Source organism: Xiphophorus hellerii, unplaced genomic scaffold, assembly GCF_003331165.1.
Source record: "Xiphophorus hellerii strain 12219 unplaced genomic scaffold, Xiphophorus_hellerii-4.1 PGA_scaffold_40__1_contigs__length_29911, whole genome shotgun sequence".
NCBI lineage: Eukaryota > Metazoa > Chordata > Actinopteri > Cyprinodontiformes > Poeciliidae > Xiphophorus > Xiphophorus hellerii.
In genome coordinates, this window is record NW_022587615.1 from 1 (window position 1) to 19,463 (window position 19,463).

At 36.6% G+C, this 19,463-nt stretch overlaps 1 long non-coding RNA gene across 1 annotated transcript; it reads right to left on the bottom strand.

Annotated features, from left to right (window-relative positions):
* Nucleotides 1-729: 729 nt before the first annotated feature.
* On the bottom strand, nt 730-1,155 carry LOC116716400 (uncharacterized). The gene is made up of 2 exons (XR_004338457.1): nt 985-1,155; nt 730-901 (listed from the first exon to the last, which is right to left on the bottom strand). It is a non-coding gene; the product is annotated as an uncharacterized LOC116716400 (long non-coding RNA).
* Nucleotides 1,156-19,463: the final 18,308 nt, after the last annotated feature.

The following is a 19,463-nucleotide window of genomic DNA, read 5'->3' on the forward strand; positions in this document are numbered from 1 at the left end:
CCTTAGTTTAAACTTTAAGGTTTAAAGAGCTGTTGCTCTTTTTGCTTCAGCGATTAAATATTCCTTTTCTTTCCTTCTTTCTGTGCAACCATGAAAGCTGTGATCCCACCCGGCCCGGCTCAGTTGTTACCTGGTACCAGGAGAAGTTGGTTCTGATGCACCATACATCTGAAATAAAGTTGCTTGTCGCAGCCTTTCGTTCCAAAAAAGCAAAAAAAAAAACTCCAATAAAGGCTGTGGGTGGTAACAGGCGGTTTGGGATCTGTACGCACTTTGACTCGATTCATTTATTGCAAAAGTAGAAATAAAGGTCTTGTAACTTAGTTGAAATGAAAAATAATCTCAATTTAATGTTTGAAGGTGTAAACAAGTGTTCAAAAAAAAAAAAATCATTCTACCAAACCTCCCGTCCACACCAGACATCCACCAAACAATCCACCCAGCACCCGGTGTGTTTTGGTGGGAGGGTCTAACAATTAACAACGTAAATTAAACAATTCCAAATATAAAAATTAATTACAAATTTTGATTCTAAATTAACTTAAATATATTCCAACTACCCAAAGAACAAAACAAAATTGGTAGAAATTATAAACTACAAAACCTTAGCATAAATGGCCACGACAGTTGCTCCTAAAGTCATCAGTTGGACCTGTCTGGTTCTTCATCTGGTCTCTGTCATGTTGTTTTGAACTCTCCGAACCCACATGCAAAGACTCTCTCAGGAGATCAGATTAAAGATTTATTTACAAAAGACAATTGGTGTGTAATGCAGGAGCGTCTGATCAGGAGCGGACCGGTGTGATCGAACAGCTGGTAGGTGGGCGTAACTCGTCAGGGAGCTCAGCGGATGGAACTGCAAATCCCGTACTTCGCATGGAGTGTCCAGACAACAGGGAGCCTAGGAATCACAGAAAGGTACAGGACAGGTAAGCGTGCGAAACAGACTGGATATCTTTCTAGAGATCTCAGGACCAGATGTACCACAAAGGCGACAACACTTTGGCGACGAAGTGCCGGGAACCCGCTCCTAATATGCTCCCGCTGATGATCCACAGGTGTGCCGAAACACACCTGTGGAGAGGGTGTGTGAATACGGCAGCGAGCTCTCGAACGCCACCTAGAAGGAAACCAGAGGAACTGCTGAAGCCGCAGATCCTGACAGTCTCTGGTAGTTCAGGCAAGATGAAGAAGTTCCAATAGGTTCCAAATCTCATTATTTCTCAAGCAAATGATGCTGAGGGGTGCTGGTCAGGTCCTGAAACTGTTAAACGGACCTGGGTGGTGCACAGAATGGAAAATTGGTGAAGTACAAAAAGAAGTGCTCATTTGACCAAACTTGATTCGTATTCTCCCTCCAACCCTCTGCAGGTCCCCGCCATGTTTGGTGGTCCTAGCCCATTCCTTTCATGTAGCTGCCATAGACTCCCGTTCATTTTTCGACCTAGTCAAAGTCTGGCTAGGAACGTCTTATCGAGCTGGGACTTAACCCTAACTTCAGTGGCCTCTTACCTCAACCAGGTTTCAACACATTTTGATTTGTTTTTTAGCTCAATTTTTTAAATAAATCAGCTGAGCTTTAAAAACTCGTCTGAGTTTCTGTTGAATGAAGGAGCTTTGCCTCAATGCTGCTCGGCTCACCAGGAATTGGCCTTAAAAGTAAATGTTTAAACAGATTTTCTCTCCTTTTACTTTTTAAGGAGTAAAAAGGAACAGATGAACTCATGTTCCTTCATGTTTATTGGAATAAACATGAGTTCATTCCAATAAACTCATGATATCCTCCTGAGACCCAGCAATACATTTTTGTCCTCTGTGGAGGACATAGGTTTTTTTGTTCATAACTCTGAAACCATACATGCCACTGTGTTAAATCCTGTTGGTCCTTAGAGAGGACATCCTGGGCCTCAAAATGTGTTCATATTTGCCACAAGAGAGTCCCGATGTCCTCTCCAAAGGACATACTGTAATAAATAAATAATAACATGTTTTGAAACTTTTTCAATTGTAGTGATGTTTTTTCACTCCAAAGAGTCATGTAGTGAAAAAAAAAAAAAATTCAAAAACTTTTTTTTTTCTGGGTCTCAGGAGGTTATTGGAATGAACTCAGCTCAGCTTTAAAAAGTCATCTCAGTGATAACTGTTGGATGATGGAGTTTTATCTTAATGCTTCTCTGAAGGGGCTTGAATTTGGTTTTAAAAGTCTGATATTTTAACCAAGTTTTATTTTGTTTTATTTGTCTTTTCAAACTCTGTTTTGAAGACAGAAATCACAGCTCAGCTTCTGATTTCATTGTTGAGCTCCTGCTAGGTGCCAGAAATGTGTATTATCACGGTTCTGAACATCAGAAATGGACTTTAAAAAACCCAGAATGCATTGCATGGTGGGGCTTCATATTTTAGCTTCTAGTTCAGCTGTTTTGCTGCAACCCCTAACAAACCATACTGTTTTCACAAAATGAACTCCTCTATCAAACTAGATGACTTAGAATGAATTTGGAAACTTGTAGAAAATCAGCACCATGAGTCAGAATAGGGTGTTTATTGTTGAACTGTTGCCTGCTGCGAGCTTCAACACGAAAAAGAAAAACCTCCTGCTGGCTGCTTTGGGTAAGTACCCTTACCTATTAATGTGGTCATGGAGTTACAACGGAGCATTCTAGAGGTCTTGCGGTGTATGATGGCACTAGAATGGCTCTTTGGTTTCGTTTCAGGGATGATGGTTTGAACCCCAGCAAGTGTCTAGAGATCTGGAAGCAGCAGCTGGTCCAGGTTCTTCTTCCTTGGGACAATGGCTGGGTGATGATGACTTGGTATGACTGCTAATGCTCATCCTCCTGGTTAGCGTTATGACACGGGGAGCCATACCAATCTGGTGCAGAACTGCTGGTGCGCAGTTCATTTTGGCTAGCTTGATAAAGGTGAGTCGGTGCCCCACCAAGCAGACTCCCAGTACTCTACACAGACCAGCAGAGAATCAATCAATGCAGAGCATGCTGCATGTTAACCTTGCAGTGTTAACGGATAGCACGTGGGAAAGGTGACTCGGGAGTCTTGAATGCAGTCCAATCTTCTATAGCCTCACAAGCTAAACCAAGACCATTTTGGCAGCTTCCATGCAGAAAAGCATGATGCTCTTCTTTGTGTGTCACACATTGGTCTTTGCAGTACAACAGCCAGCTATTGGCTATAGCGAGATCCTTAATTAGTACCCTCAATTTCCATTTTTTGCCACTTGTGTGGTAGCAACTCATAAGGTCAATTACACCCATCTTGGAGTTGTATATATGGACAATACTGGGTTGTGAGATGGTCACTTATTTCAGTTTGACGTCTTTGTGAGGTGTCTTCTTGCAGGGTTAGGTAATTATGCAAGTAGTGGCATGCTAACCCTGTGCCACTACCTTTTTTTTTTTTTTTACCAGAATACTGTTTGGATCAGATGCCTCCATGGGAACTTTGGGTTCTGCAATCACCCATTTTGGCTGTCCCCTGTAATGTTTTCTAGTCTACAACTAACATGTGGCAGTAAAATGACCTCATGTGGATGCCGGGTGATAGGAGGTTATGTTCCACATATATTTGTACATGGCCCCTTAAGTTACAGTTCTAAAATGTGAGCTCATGGTGGTGAGAAAATTGGAGTATAGGTTCATACAACTTTTCTTAAAGTGAATATCTTGTAGTTTTAACAAGTGTGCACATTTAAACCCTTCAATGCTGAAAACATAAATGTACTTTACTATTTTTTAAGGAATAGTACTGCTGTGCAAAACCTAACTTTAAGGTTTAAACTTTAAGGTTTAAACTTTAAGGTTTAAACTTTAAGGTTTAAACTTTAAGGTTTAAACTTTAAGGTTTAAACTTTAAGGTTTAAACTTTAAGGTTTAAACTTTAAGGTTTAAACTTTAAGGTTTAAACTTTAAGGTTTAAACTTTAAGGTTTAAACTTTAAGGTTTAAACTTTAAGGTTTAAACTTTAAGGTTTAAACTTTAAGGTTTAAACTTTAAGGTTTAAACTTTAAGGTTTAAACTTTAAGGTTTAAACTTTAAGGTTTAAACTTTAAGGTTTAAACTTTAAGGTTTAAACTTTAAGGTTTAAACTTTAAGGTTTAAACTTTAAGGTTTAAACTTTAAGGTTTAAACTTTAAGGTTTAAACTTTAAGGTTTAAACTTTAAGGTTTAAACTTAAGGTTTAAACTTTAAGGTTTAAACTTTAAGGTTTAAACTTTAAGGTTTAAACTTTAAGGTTTAAACTTTAAGGTTTAAACTTTAAGGTTTAAACTTTAAGGTTTAAACTTTAAGGTTTAAACTTTAAGGTTTAAACTTTAAGGTTTAAACTTTAAGGTTTAAACTTTAAGGTTTAAACTTTAAGGTTTAAACTTTAAGGTTTAAACTTTAAGGTTTAAACTTTAAGGTTTAAACTTTAAGGTTTAAACTTTAAGGTTTAAACTTTAAGGTTTAAACTTTAAGGTTTAAACTTTAAGGTTTAAACTTTAAGGTTTAAACCTTTAAGGTTTTAAAAACTTTAAGGTTTAAAACTTTAAGGTTTAAACTTTAAGGTTTAAACTTTAAGGTTTAAACTTATAAGGTTAAACTTAAGGTTTAAACTTTAAGGTTTTAACTTTAAGGTTTAAACTTAAGGTTTAAACTTTAAGGTTTAAACTTTAAGGTTTTTAAACTTTAAGGTTTAAACTTAAGGTTTAAACTTTAGGTTTAACTTTAAGGTTTAAACTTTAAGGTTTAAAACTTTAAGGTTTAAACTTTAAGGTTTTAACTTTAGTTTAAACTTTAAGGTTTAACTTTAAGGTTTAAACTTTAGTTAAGTTTAACTTTAAGGTTTAAACTTTAAGGTTTTAAACTTTAAGGTTTAAACTTTAAGGTTTTAAACTTTAAGGTTTAAACTTTACGGTTTAACTTTAAGGTTTAAACTTTAAGGTTTAAACTTTAAGGTTTAAACTTAAGGTTTAAACTTTAAGGTTTTTTAAACTTTAAGGTTACATAAAACTTAAGGTTTAAACTTTAAGGTTTAAACTTAAGGTTTAAACTTTAAGGTTTAACTTTAAGGTTTAAACTTTAAGGTTTAAACTTTAAGGTTTAAACTTTAAGGTTTAAAACTTTAAGTTTAACTTTAAGGTTTAAACTTTAAGGTTTAAACTTGAAGGTTTAAACTTTAAGGTTAAACTTTAAGGTTTTAAACTTAAGGTTTAAACTTTAAGGTTTAAACTTTAAGGTTTAAACTTCAGGTTTAAACTTCAGGTTTAAACTTTCAGGTTTAAACTTTCAGGTTTAAACTTTCAGGTTTAAACTTTCAGGTTTAAACTTTCAGGTTTAAACTTTCAGGTTTAAACTTTCAGGTTTAAACTTTCAGGTTTAAACTTTCAGGTTTAAACTTTAAGGTTTAAACTTTAAGGTTTAAACTTTAAGGTTTAAACTTTAAGGTTTAAACTTTAAGGTTTAAACTTTAAGGTTTAAACTTTAAGGTTTAAACTTTAAGGTTTAAACTTTAAGGTTTAAACTTTAAGGTTTAAACTTTAAGGTTTAAACTTTAAGGTTTAAACTTTAAGGTTTTAAACTTTAAGGTTTTAAACTTTAAGGTTTAAACTTTAAGGTTTAAACTTTAAGGTTTAAACTTTAAGGTTTAAACTTTAAGGTTTAAACTTTAAGGTTTATAACTTTAAGGTTTAAACTTTAAGGTTTAAACTTTAAGGTTTAAACTTTAAGGTTTAAACTTTAAGGTTTAAACTTTAAGGTTTAAACTTTAAGGTTTAAACTTTAAGGTTTAAACTTTAAGGTTTAAACTTTAAGGTTTAAACTTTAAGGTTTAAACTTTAAGGTTTAAACTTTAAGGTTTAAACTTTAAGGTTTAAACTTTAAGGTTTAAACTTTAAGGTTTAAACTTTAAGGTTTAAACTTTAAGGTTTAAACTTTAAGGTTTAAACTTTAAGGTTTAAACTTTAAGGTTTAAACTTTAAGGTTTAAACTTTAAGGTTTAAACTTTAAGGTTTAAACTTTAAGGTTTAAACTTTAAGGTTTAAACTTTAAGGTTTAAACTTTAAGGTTTAAACTTTAAGGTTTAAACTTTAAGGTTTAAACTTTAAGGTTTAAACTTTAAGGTTTAAACTTTAAGGTTTAAACTTTAAGGTTTAAACTTTAAGGTTTAAACTTTAAGGTTTAAACTTTAAGGTTTAAACTTTAAGGTTTAAACTTTAAGGTTTAAACTTTAAGGTTTAAACTTTAAGGTTTAAACTTTAAGGTTTAAACTTTAAGGTTTAAACTTTAAGGTTTAAACTTTAAGGTTTAAACTTAAGGTTAAACTTTAAGGTTTAAACTTTAAGGTTTAAACTTTAAGGTTTAAACTTTAAGGTTTAAACTTTAAGGTTTAAACTTTAAGGTTTAAACTTTAAGGTTTAAACTTTAAGGTTTAAACTTTAAGGTTTAAACTTTAAGGTTTAAACTTTAAGGTTTAAACTTTAAGGTTTAAACTTTAAGGTTTAAACTTTAAGGTTAAACTTTAAGGTTAAACTTTAGGTTTAAACTTTAAGGTTTAAAACTTTAAGGTTTAAACTTTAAGGTTTAAACTTTAAGGTTTAAACTTTAAGGTTTAAACTTTAAGGTTTAAACTTTAAGGTTACTTAAGGTTTAAACTTTAAGGTTTAAACTTTAAGGTTTAAACTTTAAGGTTTAAACTTTAAGGTTTAAACTTTAAGGTTTAAACTTTAAGGTTTAAACTTTAAGGTTTAAACTTTAAGGTTTAAACTTTAAGGTTTAAACTTTAAGGTTTAAACTTTAAGGTTTAAACTTTAAGGTTTAAACTTTAAGGTTTAAACTTTAAGGTTTAAACTTTAAGGTTTAAACTTTAAGGTTTAAACTTTAAGGTTTAAACTTTAAGGTTTAAACTTTAAGGTTTAAACTTTAAGGTTTAAACTTTAAGGTTTAAACTTTAAGGTTTAAACTTTAAGGTTTAAACTTTAAGGTTTAACTTTAAGGTTTAAACTTTAAGGTTTAAACTTTAAGGTTTAAACTTAGGTTTAAACTTTAAGGTTAAACTTTAAGGTTTAAACTTTAAGGTTTAAACTTTAAGGTTTTTAACTAACTTTAAGGTTTAAACTTTAAGGTTTAAACTTTAAGGTTTAACTTTAAGGTTTAAACTTTAAGGTTTAAACTTTAAGGTTTAAACTTTAAGGTTTAAACTTTAAGGTTTAAACTTTAAGGTTTAAACTTTAAGGTTTAAACTTTAAGGTTTAAACTTTAAGGTTTAAACTTTAAGGTTTAAACTTTAAGGTTTAAACTTTAAGGTTTAAACTTTAAGGTTTAACTTTAAGGTTTAAACTTTAAGGTTTAAACTTTAAGGTTTAAACTTTAAGTTTAAACTTTAAGGTTTAAACTTAAGGTTTAAACTTTAAGGTTTTAAACTTTAAGGTTTAAACTTTAAGGTTTTTAAACTTTAAGGTTTAAACTTTAAGGTTTAAACTTTAAGGTTTAAACTTTAAGGTTTAAACTTTAAGGTTTAAACTTTAAGGTTTAAACTTTAAGGTTTAAACTTTAAGGTTTAAACTTTAAGGTTTAAACTTTAAGGTTTAAACTTTAAGGTTTAAACTTTAAGGTTTAAACTTAAGGTTTTAAACTTTAAGGTTTAAACTTTAAGGTTTAAACTTTCGCATGCAGTACCTACCGTGGCCACCAGGGGCGCCGAAGAGCAATTTTTTTTTTTTTTTTTCTTATCGATAAAATAATTTCTACATACATTATCAAATACTGTATATATTGTGAGCACAAATCACTTCATAGTGAAATTGTGTGTTTTTGATATGACAGGAATTGTTACAAAAAATGAATAAAAATCAGCTCCACCAAGGTGCCTGTTATTGGCCTTTAGGCTTAGTTTTTTATGCCTTGGGCATGTGTTGTGCCGAGAAACACTTACCTGCCGAGATATTCTTAAAGATTCATTTTTGTAAAAATGTGATATTCAAGGTTTAAACTTTAAGGCTTAAACCTTGCGATGCATGCAGTACCTACCGTGGCCACCAGGGGCGCCGAAGAGCAATTCTTTTTTTTTTTCTTTTCATCAATAAAATAATTTCTACATACATTATCAAATACTGTATATATTGTGAAAACAAATCACTTCATAGTGAAATTGTGTGTTATTGGCCTTTAGGCTTAGTTTTTTATGCCTTGGGCATGTGTTTGCCGAGAAACGCTTACCTGCCGAGATATTCTTAAAGATTCGTTTTTGTAAAAATGTGATATTCAAGGTTGTACCGTGAGAATCTCGTCCCTTCCCATGCCGAGTTCAAACTTTAAGGTTTAAACTTGCGAAGCGTGCGGTACCTACCGCGTCCACCAGGGGCCCCGAAGAGCAGTTCTTTTTGTTTTGGGATAATGTGCTGATTGGTTCATGTTTGATCTTCATAATTCTTCTAATGCAATGTGGGTTGCTGGATGTTTAACGACCAAATAAAGTTTTTTAAAGAATCTTTGTGTATTTTTTATGCAGCTGACTGTGTACACATATAATAACTAAACCTTCATGTTAATCCTCCATGCCATTTTTGCTGTATTATAAGTTTTCACATTTAGTTTCACAGCTTAAATTAGTAAAAGCAGAAACATCTCAAGTTGATTTCAGCTTTAAGCTACTAATTTAGCCAGCAGTTTATTTTTTGCAGTATTCAGACTGAAGATGTTTTTTTTAATAAAACAGATGAGAATCTTTTCAATCAAAACTCGTTTAATTAAATCAGCTATTGAATTAGAATAATAACTTGTATAAAACTGCCATTTCTGTCTGGTTAATGGTGCAGCAGATCCTGCAGGGGGCGCTCTGGGGCCTCAGTGTTCAGGTCGGTTACAGTCACATCTCCCAGACTCCTGAATCTTCTGGTTCCTTCCTGAAATGATTTCCTGCAATAAAATGTTGGTTGGAAATGAGCAGAAAACTGAGAAAAACCCGAAAAAGTTCAAATGTGACCTAAAGTTTTACAGCTCAACTCATACAAAGGAAAATAAAGGTGTTTATTGTCAGGGGGCGGAGCCTCAGGTGTGTCAGCTCTAGTCAGGTTTGGATCAGAACCGGTTCAGACTCCGTGCAGCAGCAGAGCAGAGTCTGTATATTTTTGTTATTTAATCAATTATCTTAAGAAAGCGAAATTGATAGGATATAAGGTTTCTTTTCTTTTTCTTTTTTGGGGGGGCTTGGGAGTAATATATATGTAGCATCCCGATCCACACTCCATTCCAGTTCATGGCGGTAATGCACATCAATAAGTTGCTTGCCAACCGCCAAAAAAGAAGAGCAGCGTCTGGATCAGGTGAGTGTTTTGCTGATGTTTTATTTACAATGTGAAATTAATCCACAGCATAAACAACTAAGCAGGTGTAAGTGAACCAGGGTGTGATATTATTTAAAACAATGTGGTTGCAAGGAAGTAAATTTGGTAAGACTTTATTTGAAGGGGTGCACGTAAAAAGGACATAGGATTCTTTATAAATGTTGTCATGAAATGACACTTTTTATACAGGGTTTACACTTTTAATTGACTTTTATGTAATGTTTTAGCGTAAGTGTGCATAAAAATCTCATTATTTACCAAAAAATTGACAAAGTTTACACTTTTACTGTGTGGGTTATTGAACAAAACTATAACGCTGCCCTTAGATCAAATATAACTCGGATTAAATTAATGAATGAAATATAAAATCAGTATTCCTGGATGTAGAAAATGTTTCTGTAAGGATGCAGTTGTGACCTCACACCACTAGGGTGCGCTAGCGGCCGCGCTGTTTCTCTTCTCTCTTGGAATAGAAGTAGCGAGCACGTTACCTTGTACAGTGCGCATGCTCACTGAGCATTGTTGTTGTAGTCAGCTGGTGGTTGTCATTCTGGCGAAAAGTGGAGAAAAATATCAAGTGAAACGGAGCAAAAGTCGAACGGATTGAAATATTTTACAGAAACGACAGTAGGTGTCGCTGTTTTCGCTTTATAACTAACAGTGCCGCTTAATTTTATTTAAAATTAGAGCAAGTCGGTCGTTTCTCCGCAGGTGGAGCGCTCGGATGGAGGCAGAGCCGGAGGACCAGGAGGAGGAAGAGGCGGCTGCCGCCATGCTGTGGTCCATCCAGGAGGCTCTGGAGAGGCAGACCCAGCAGATCGGAGCGTCGGCCTGCGGGGCCACAGCGGTGGTGGACGTCCTGAAGGCCCTCGGAGTGGATGTTGCGCCCGGAAGAAGCTGACCGCTGCGTCCAAACCCGCCTGAGGGATATATTATGGGATGTTGGTGCGTGAAGAATAGTTTTTGACATGTTTGCCAGCGAAATAATGTGCAGCTGTTCATTTCTATTGAGACTAGAACGGATAGCAGTGACAGAAAATGTATTTTTTTTGTCATCATTTTCTGTATTTAAAAGCTGTTGATTGTGTTGGAGTACAGAGAGTAGAATGTAAATGTGCAAGTTGTAATTTGTAAATGATTTGAGGGGATCTGGATGAATAAACGTTATGTTCAGGTCTTAATTGAGTTACTCGTTACAATCCTAAACAAGTGGGTTTTTAGTGGAGATTTAAAGGAAGTCAGTGTTTCAGCTGTTTTACAGTTTTCTGGAAGTTTGTTCCAAATTTGTGGTGAATAGATGCTGAAAGCTGCTTCTCCTCGTTTGGTTCTGGTTCTGGGGATGCAGAGCAGACCAGAACCGGAAGACCTGAGAGGTCTGGAAGGTTGATACGACAACAGCAGATCTTTAATGTATTGAGCCGTTCAGTGATTTGTAAACTAACAACGGTATTTTAAAGTCTATTCTTTGAGCTACAGGGAGCCAGTGGAGGGACTATAAAACTGGTGTTATGTGCTCTGTCTTCCTGGTTTTAGGATCTTTTTTCTTTGGCTTTTGGCACAATCTGAGAGGTTTCACTTTGTTTTATATGTATTTTATGTTTCAATCTTTTCTATTTTATAATCGCATTGTATTTTATGATTGTGTATAGCACTTTGGTCCTGTCGGTGTATAAAGTGCTTCATAAATAAAGTTGGTATGGTATGGTATATTCTTAAATATTGAGGCCACACCTCCTCCTTTTTTATGTTTTCTATTCTCACTTAAGAAATTGTAGTTAGGAGGTACGATCGGTTCGTTATTGTCATTCAACCATGTTTCTGTCAGAAACATAACATTGATATTATGCTCAGTGATGAAATCATTAATTAATAGAGCTTTAGCACAGAGAGATCTGGTATTTAAAAGAGTTTAAATGTTTAAGTTTAAGCGAGTTGGAGGCCAAAAGTTCTTCAGTCTGAGGTTTGAATTAGGTCCGCTGTATTTTATATTTCTGTTTTTTTGTAAAAGGTTTTTGTAGCGATCTGGACAGGTAATGTCCTGTTCTGCAGTGCCGGGGGGCCAGACGGGTGTAAAGATAATTTTCTGGACCCGGACTCAGACCTCAGAGACGCAGAGTGATGGATCCTCTGGGGAGTCAGAGGAAGTGAGCTCTGCTACGTGAGCGCTGAGGATTAGAACAAGCAGAAACTGTTATTAGTGGTTTATTGTGTTGCTGAGCAGAAACTTGGTGCAGCTTTGGCTATTTTATAAAAGTCTTTATAGATAAAACTGAATCTGATCAACTTGAAAATCTTTATTAATTTAATGAAATAGTAATGGAAAAAAAATCTTGAAATGTTTAAACATAAATAAGCTATAAACTGAAATGTGAACTGGTTGTTATTTTCCATTTATTTCCTGGTAGTGATGATCAGACAGGATTCTTCTCATTAGCAACACACCTCTGCTGTGAGAGGGGGCGGAGCCACAGGTGGGTCCGGTTCAAGTTCTGGAGAATCGGATTCCAGTTCGTTCCGACTCGGTTTGTGTGAACAGAAGGAGAAGCAAAGATCTGATCAGGTGAGTTTTAACTCCACATTCTTCTGGTTTCCAGTCCTGACTGGGTTTTCTCTCTTTGAGCTGCTGGACAGAACCAGAACTGGGCCTGGTTCTGGTTCTGGTTCTGGTTATGATGCAGAGCTGCAGCACCTGGTTTCAATCAGGAACTCTGATTTTCTCTGAGTTTTCATCTGTAACCCAGACAACAAGCTGAGTTTGCTCCCAGTTTCATAGTGGAGTCAAACTGGTACCAGTAGGTTCTGAGTGTTTGTGGCCCGGCTGAGATATCTGGGTTCCTGATTGGTGGATGGAAAATATTTCAATATGAAGTCAATAATTTATTGATCAGAGAGGATTTCTCTGGGCTTTTATCAGTAGGAAATCCAGATTGAATCAGACATTGTGGATCAAATGCGTTACTTTATGGACTTTCTTTAATATGGAAAACTTGACCTCTTTCTGACCATCGCTCCATTTCTGAGTCTTTCTGGTTTTTAAATGTTTGCTCATTAGAAAATCAGAAAATTGTTGGTTGAATCACAGCAATAATTTCCACAGCTGTTTGCCAACTTGCTAGGAAAGCTGTTTTATGTATTTTATATTTGAGTCACTGAATACAATCACGGACATTTCAAATATCCATGTTTTTCCTTTACTCTGATTTTGTTTTAATGAGGAAAATCAAAGTCCCTGGTGAATTAATGAATGAAACGTATTCATACCCCTTTAAATTCTCACTCTGTTTCATTGCAGCCATTTGCTAATCTCAGAAAAGTTCATATTATTTCTCATTAATGTATACTCAGCATCAGAGGTGTGACCAAGTCACTGTGTTGCAAGTCTCAAGTAAGTCTCAAGTCTCTGTCCTCAAGTCCGAGTCAAGTCTCAAGTAAAGACAGGCAAAAGTCGAGTCAAGTCTCAAGTCAGGAACCTTTAATTTCAAGTCATTTCGAGTCGTTTTTATTTATTTATTTTTAATAATTTGCAATTATATATAATATTCAAATATTAGACCATTTGTTCTTTTTAAAATATGTATTTGAGGTTCATTTGTGATCCTCTTATTCATCTGGTATTCTTCAAATCTGTCAGAAGTAAACAGATGTCAGAAAATAAATTACAGCCTTTCATGAATTACATTTGACTTCAGTTTACTCCTTCTATTCATAAATAAACATCAACACTACAACAATCATAGTTTTCAAAAAATGAAATAAGTATAAATGAAGTTATCACAAGTAAACTCAGGAAGGTCTGGTGCATTTATTTTTCTGCTTTTATTTCTAAGTATGTTAGTTTCAGTCCTCCGTAAATATGGGACAGACATTCTAAACACAAAATTTATTTGGGACAGTCACTGTATTTGGTCTTTTTTTTTTTTCCCAGCAAAGCTATACTACTTGGAAATGGGTTCTGTGCGACATGTGACAGTCACGCCGGTCAGTGCATTAAGTCAAAAACAGTTGACTTAATGCACTGACTGCAGTAAACAATATATTGTCAATATAATTTCCCAACGTAGATGTCTTCAAATACACCAACCATCCTTAGATGATACTAGACCCGGCTCATCATCATGATGGGACAGAGAGACTCTGTTCCCTGTGTTCAGGTCCAGAATCTGCTTTCTGTTCCGGAGCCCCGCTCACTATCCACCGGCTTCCTGAGCTAACACGGTGCACATTATTTGTGGAGGCATTTGAAGGACCGGATTTATGGTAAATCATCACCAATTTAACCCGGAGTACACATGCTAACACGAAGTTAGCTAAAGTCAACTATCTTACAGCAAAAGAAAAGTGCCACCTACCGATCTTTGTGAAGCTTCAAATGCCGGACAAAGTTGGACGTCGTGGCATCTCCATCCGATATTCTCCTCTTGCATGTTTTACAAGTTGCAGTTCGTTTTTTAGTCGAAAGTTCATAACCTACATAGCCAAAAGAAATTACTCGCGGAAGCATATTCCAGCGGTTATTTCGTATTTCGTTCCCTGAGCTCTGTAGCTTTGCCGCGTTTTTTTAAACGTCCAAATCCTGTTAATTTGATTGGTTGTGCTGCAGCTACGTACACATACATACATACATAAGGAGAGAGGAAAACCATAGTGACGGTCTGCGCATATGGAGTGAGTGAAATTAATTAATGACGCCACTTTATAAATAATGTGTTTTAAATTTTAAGACTTTGAGTAAAAAATATCAAGTCTTTTCAAGTAAACAGCTTCAAGTCGAGTCAAGTCCCAAGTCAATGGCATGAAAGTCAAAGTCAAGTCCGAGTCTTTGAGCATTTTTTCAAGTCAAGTCTCAAGTCGTGATTTTAACGACTCGAGTCTGACTCGAGTCCAAGTCATGTGACTCGAGTCCCCACCTCTGCTCAGCATCCCCTCTTGACAGAAAACATACAGAATTGTAGAAAGCTTTGTAAATTTATAAAAAAAAAAGAAAAACTGAAACATCACATGGTCATAAGTATTCAGACCTTTTGCTCAGTAGAAACCCCTTTTTAGCTTGTACAGCCATGAGTCTTCTTGGAAATGATTGCAACTGGTTTTTCACAGCTGGATTTGGGGATCCTCTGCCACTCCTCCTTCAGAACCTCTCCAGTTCCATCGGGTCGGATGGTGAATGTTGGCGTCACGAATGGTCATAGAGTTGGATGCAGGCATGCATAACAAATCACATTTTATTTTAAATACATTTACATTTTTCAAGAGTACATTGCCAATATGTACTTGTACAGAATTGTACAAATTGTCAATGCATTCAAAATTTGCAGACAACATGCTTATGAAAATTAGTACAATGAAACAATAGGTACACTTTAGAGGAAATGTGAAAAATATTTAACCAAGGACAGAGTATTGTTTTAATTTAATATCACAGTATTCCAGTATTATTGCAAACATACTGACATTTCTCCTTCCTAAGAACAGTGAGGATCAACGGCAGAACATTCCCATTCACTGCACTTTACAGAAACCTACAAAAAAAGAACACTTGTATTTTAAAGAGTACAGACAAATGGCAAAGAAAAAAGTCTGACTTACAATTTTAAGACGTAGCGGACTCGCTATGCATGTGACATCATCGGAACCGATGATGATTGGGACCGGATGCCTGGGGTGGGGAAACATTTCTAGGTTACTTCTTTACCTGTTTATGTTAGAAGTAGAAAAAATAGTCAGCAATATCATAGAATCAGTTGATGTTGAGGCATCAACTATGAAGCTGTTTTCAGTGAGGTCTTAAGGGAGACAATCTACCATAAAATCTTTCCATCCATGATCTGAACACGTTGATCCCTGCAGGGTGGTGAGGGGGGGCCGGTGGGGCCCAGCTCCAGCTGTCACCAGACGAGAGGCGGGGTTCACCCTGGACAGGTCACCAGTCCATCGCAGGCACTGAAAGCTAACAATGAATAAAATGTATGAAAGAGAAATGATAAATTAACAAGGAGAATAAATTATGTCCAATTATTTTAAAATCAAATCATGTTTACTAATTGCAGTGATTTATAATTGCTGACATCAGAGACTCAGAACCTGGTTTTAGAGGAAGAATTGAGCTGAATCAGAAAAACTGAAGTATATTTTGAGGTTGTCAATAACATTCCTCTGTGGGATCCAAAAGTCAAGATTCTGAGAGTAGCGTTGTTGTCTTGTAATAGGAAGGGCGTAGGTTCGATTTCATCTTCCTCTTGCCACGTGTCAACGTGCTTTGGCACCACTGTTTGTATATGTTGGGCCTCCCAGCTGTGGTGTTTATCTGTATATGGCAGCCTGAGTCTGTTGAATGTGTAGGTCACTCATAGCACAAAGGCTTCAGCCTGGATGTATTATTGCGTTTTAAATATATAACATGTTTTCAGACTCTACACTGGTTTCCAAAATATAAACTCTCCAGCTTTTATTTAGCAGCTGAACCAAAATCTGCAAAATAAAAATCCAACTGTTTTGTCAGTTGATCCGAATTTCCGAACGCGGCTCCCCGCATCTCAGACCACGGCTCCGACCTTTATTTCAAATAAAAAAACCCTACTGTATTGTTTTTACCTCTAAAATATATATTTCTCAAATATCAATTGTTACAGCTAATGGTGGATCCATTTAAGTAAATTTAAAGCAGGTACACTCTGCGGTCGGAGCCGCGGTCGGAGTCCCGTTCGGGGCATTTCCGACCGCACTTCCGAACGGGACTCCGACCGCAGAGTGTACTTGCTTTAAATTTACTTAAATGGATCCACGATTAGCTGTAACAATTGATATTTGAGAAATATATATTTTAGAGGTAAAAACAATACAGTAGTTTGTTTTTTTTTAAATAAATGTTAATAAAATATTGTCACATGGACATCCAGGTTGTTGAATTGTACTTAAAAGTATGTATGTGTATATATGTACACACACACACACACACACACACGCCCACACACAGGCATGTGTGTGTGTGTGTGGCCCGGTTCTCCTTCAGAACCAAGTTGCTGGCTTCATGGAGCTGTGGTTCTGGTTTCCTCCTGATCAGAACCAACAAACTCTGACAGCAGATTTCTACAAACTCTCTTAAAGCTGCAGCTTCTCAGTGGGAGGAGAATGGTTCAGGCTTCCTGATTGGACACAGAGACAGCAATCAGCCAATCAGAGGAGCAGCAGCTTGCTGTGTTCCTGCGTTTGTGTTGGTGTGAAGATGAGTGTTGTTGCTGTGTCCATGTCTCCAGGAAGTCCAGCTGGACTCCAGCCGTCCAACATGTCTAGAGACAGTGGTCCTCATCCATCAAACTGTGGCAGCAGCAGATCTGATCTCAGATCTGTTTGCTCTCTCAGCTCAACAGGAAACAACTGATCGGGTTCATCCTGGTCACAGCTCTGAGATCAGTCTGACTGCAGCCTGGAAACCATCTACTGGATGTGCTGCGTCACTGACTGCTGCTGGAGAGAGGCCGGAAACACTCACTGATCTGCTCTCTCCTTCCTTCTTCTCTCTGCAGGTTCTGATCTCTGTGAAGTAGAGAATGGTCTCAGTGTCCTGCTGATCCTCAGAGGTTGAAGCTGCAGCAGTTTGAGTCTAAAGAGACTCTGACTGGATCATGATGATGACCTCTGACCTCCAAGGTTTTCTCCCGTTTATTTTCTCGTGTCTGTCATTTATTGTTTGTCTCTTTGGATCAATAAAGATCCAATTCAAACTGGGCTCCATTTAGAGGCTTCGTGGAGTTTTGATCTGAACTGGATTCAACTGGAAAGTTGATCTTTTTCTCTCTGATTCATTTTCATCCTGGAACCAGAAATGGTCTGAGAATGGAAACATGGGAATCATTTTCAGTTCAGCTTTGAAGCCATGAATGACACTTCAAACCTCTTTTCTCTGCTGCTTCGTCCTTCTGCTGACATGAAATGTTCCTCAAAGCTCCACAGATAAAAAGATGCTTCACTGGAAACTGCAGCGAAACTTCAGCTTCCATCAGAGAAACCAGTTTAACCAGTTTAGAACTGGATGTCCTACAGAAACTCTGATCTTAGAGCAGTTTTCAGAAACATGTGGAACCTGGAAAATAAAGATTTTATATATTTTATGTTCATTGTAAAAGCTAAATCTTGAAGTTTTACGTCATCATTGATTCTCAGCTTTAATTTCTCTCAGTTTGTTTTGGTTTTTACTTTTTTAACTCCATATTTCATGTTTTGAGTTTTCTAGAGAACTTCAGGCTCTTTACTGTGATTTACTGATTTATTCAAAACCTCAGAGAATCACTGGGATAATGTGCTGATTGGTTCATGTTTGATTTTCATAATTCTTCTAATGTAATGTGGGTTGCTGGGTGTTTAACGACCAAATAAAGTTTTTAAAAAATCTTTGTGTATTTTTTATGCAGCTGATTGTGTACACATATAATAAATAAACTTGTCTTGTACATTCTGCGTCTTCTTCTCACACTTTTTGCCTGAGAGGAGAGTCTCTCCCTCAACCTAGGTACCCTTAGTTTAAACTTTAAGGTTTAAAGAGCTGTTGCTCTTTTTGCTTCAGCTATTAAATATTCCTTTTCTTTCCTTCTTTCTGTGCAACCATGAAAGCTGTGATCCCACCCGGCCCGGGCTCAGTTGTTACCTGGTACCAGGAGAAGTTGGTTCTGATGCACCATACATCTGAAATAAAGTTGCTTGTCGCAGCCTTTCGTTCCAAAAAAGCAAAAAATAAAAACTCCAATAAAGGCTGTGGGTGGTAAACAGGCGGTTTGGGATTTGTACGCACTTTGACTCGATTCATTTATTGCAAAAGTAGAAATAAAGGTCTTGTAACTTAGTTGAAATGAAAAATAATCTCAATTAATGTTTGAAGGTGTAAACAAGTGTTCAAAAAAAAATCATTTCTACCAAAACCTCCCGTCCACACCAGACATCCACCAAACAATCCACCCAGCACCGGTGTGTTCTTAATTAATTACTTAAATTGGTGGGAGGGTCTAACAATTAACAACGTAATTAAACAATTCCAAATATAAAAATTAATGACAAATTTTGATTCTAAATTAACTTAAATATATTCCAACTACCCAAAGAACAAAACAAAATTGGTAGAAATGATAAACTACAAAACCTTAGCATAAATGGCCACGACAGTTGCTCCTAAAGTCATCAGTTGGACCTGTCTGGTTCTTCATCTGGTCTCTGTCATGTTGTTTTGAACTCTCCGAACCCACATGCAAAGACTCTCTCAGGAGATCAGATTAAAGATTTATTTACAAAAGACAATTGGTGTGTAATGCAGGAGCGTCTGATCAGGAGCGGACCGGTGTGATCGAACAGCTGGTAGGTGGGCGTAACTCGTCAGGGAGCTCAGCGGATGGAACTGCAAATCCCGTACTTCGCATGGAGTGTCCAGACAACAGGGAGCCCTAGGAATCACAGAAAGGTACAGGACAGGTAAGCGTGCGAAACAGACTGGATATCTTTCTAGAGATCTCAGGACCAGATGTACCACAAAGGCGACAACACTCTGGCGACGAAGTGCCGGAACCCGCTCCTAATATGCTCCCGCTGATGATCCACAGGTGTGCCGAAACACACCTGTGGAGAGGGTGTGTGAATACGCGGGCGAGCTCTCGAACGCCACCTAGAAGGAAACCAGAGGAACTGCTGAAGCCGCAGATCCTGACAGTCTCTGGTTGTTCAAGCACGATGAAGAAGTTCCAATAGGTTCCAAATCTCATTATTTCTCAAGCAAATGATGCTGAGGGGTGCTGGTCAGGTCCTGAAACTGTTAAACGGACCTGGGTGGAGCACAGAATGGAAAATTGGTGAAGTACAAAAGAAGTGCTCATTTGACCAAACTTGATTCGTATTCTCCCTCCAACCCTCTGCAGGTCCCCGCCATGTTTGGTGGTCCTAGCCCATTCCTTTCATGTAGCTGCCATAGACTCCCGTTCATTTTTCGACCTAGTCAAAGTCTGGCTAGTATTAAAAATGAGGATCATTAATGCTAGCTTTGGACAAAACGTTTGGCTCTTTTCCTCTTTAATCTTGCCCGGGATCTTCCGAGTCCTTGGCGAGTGACGCTCTCCGTGCAGCGACGTGCAGCGACCGCGTGCTGGTA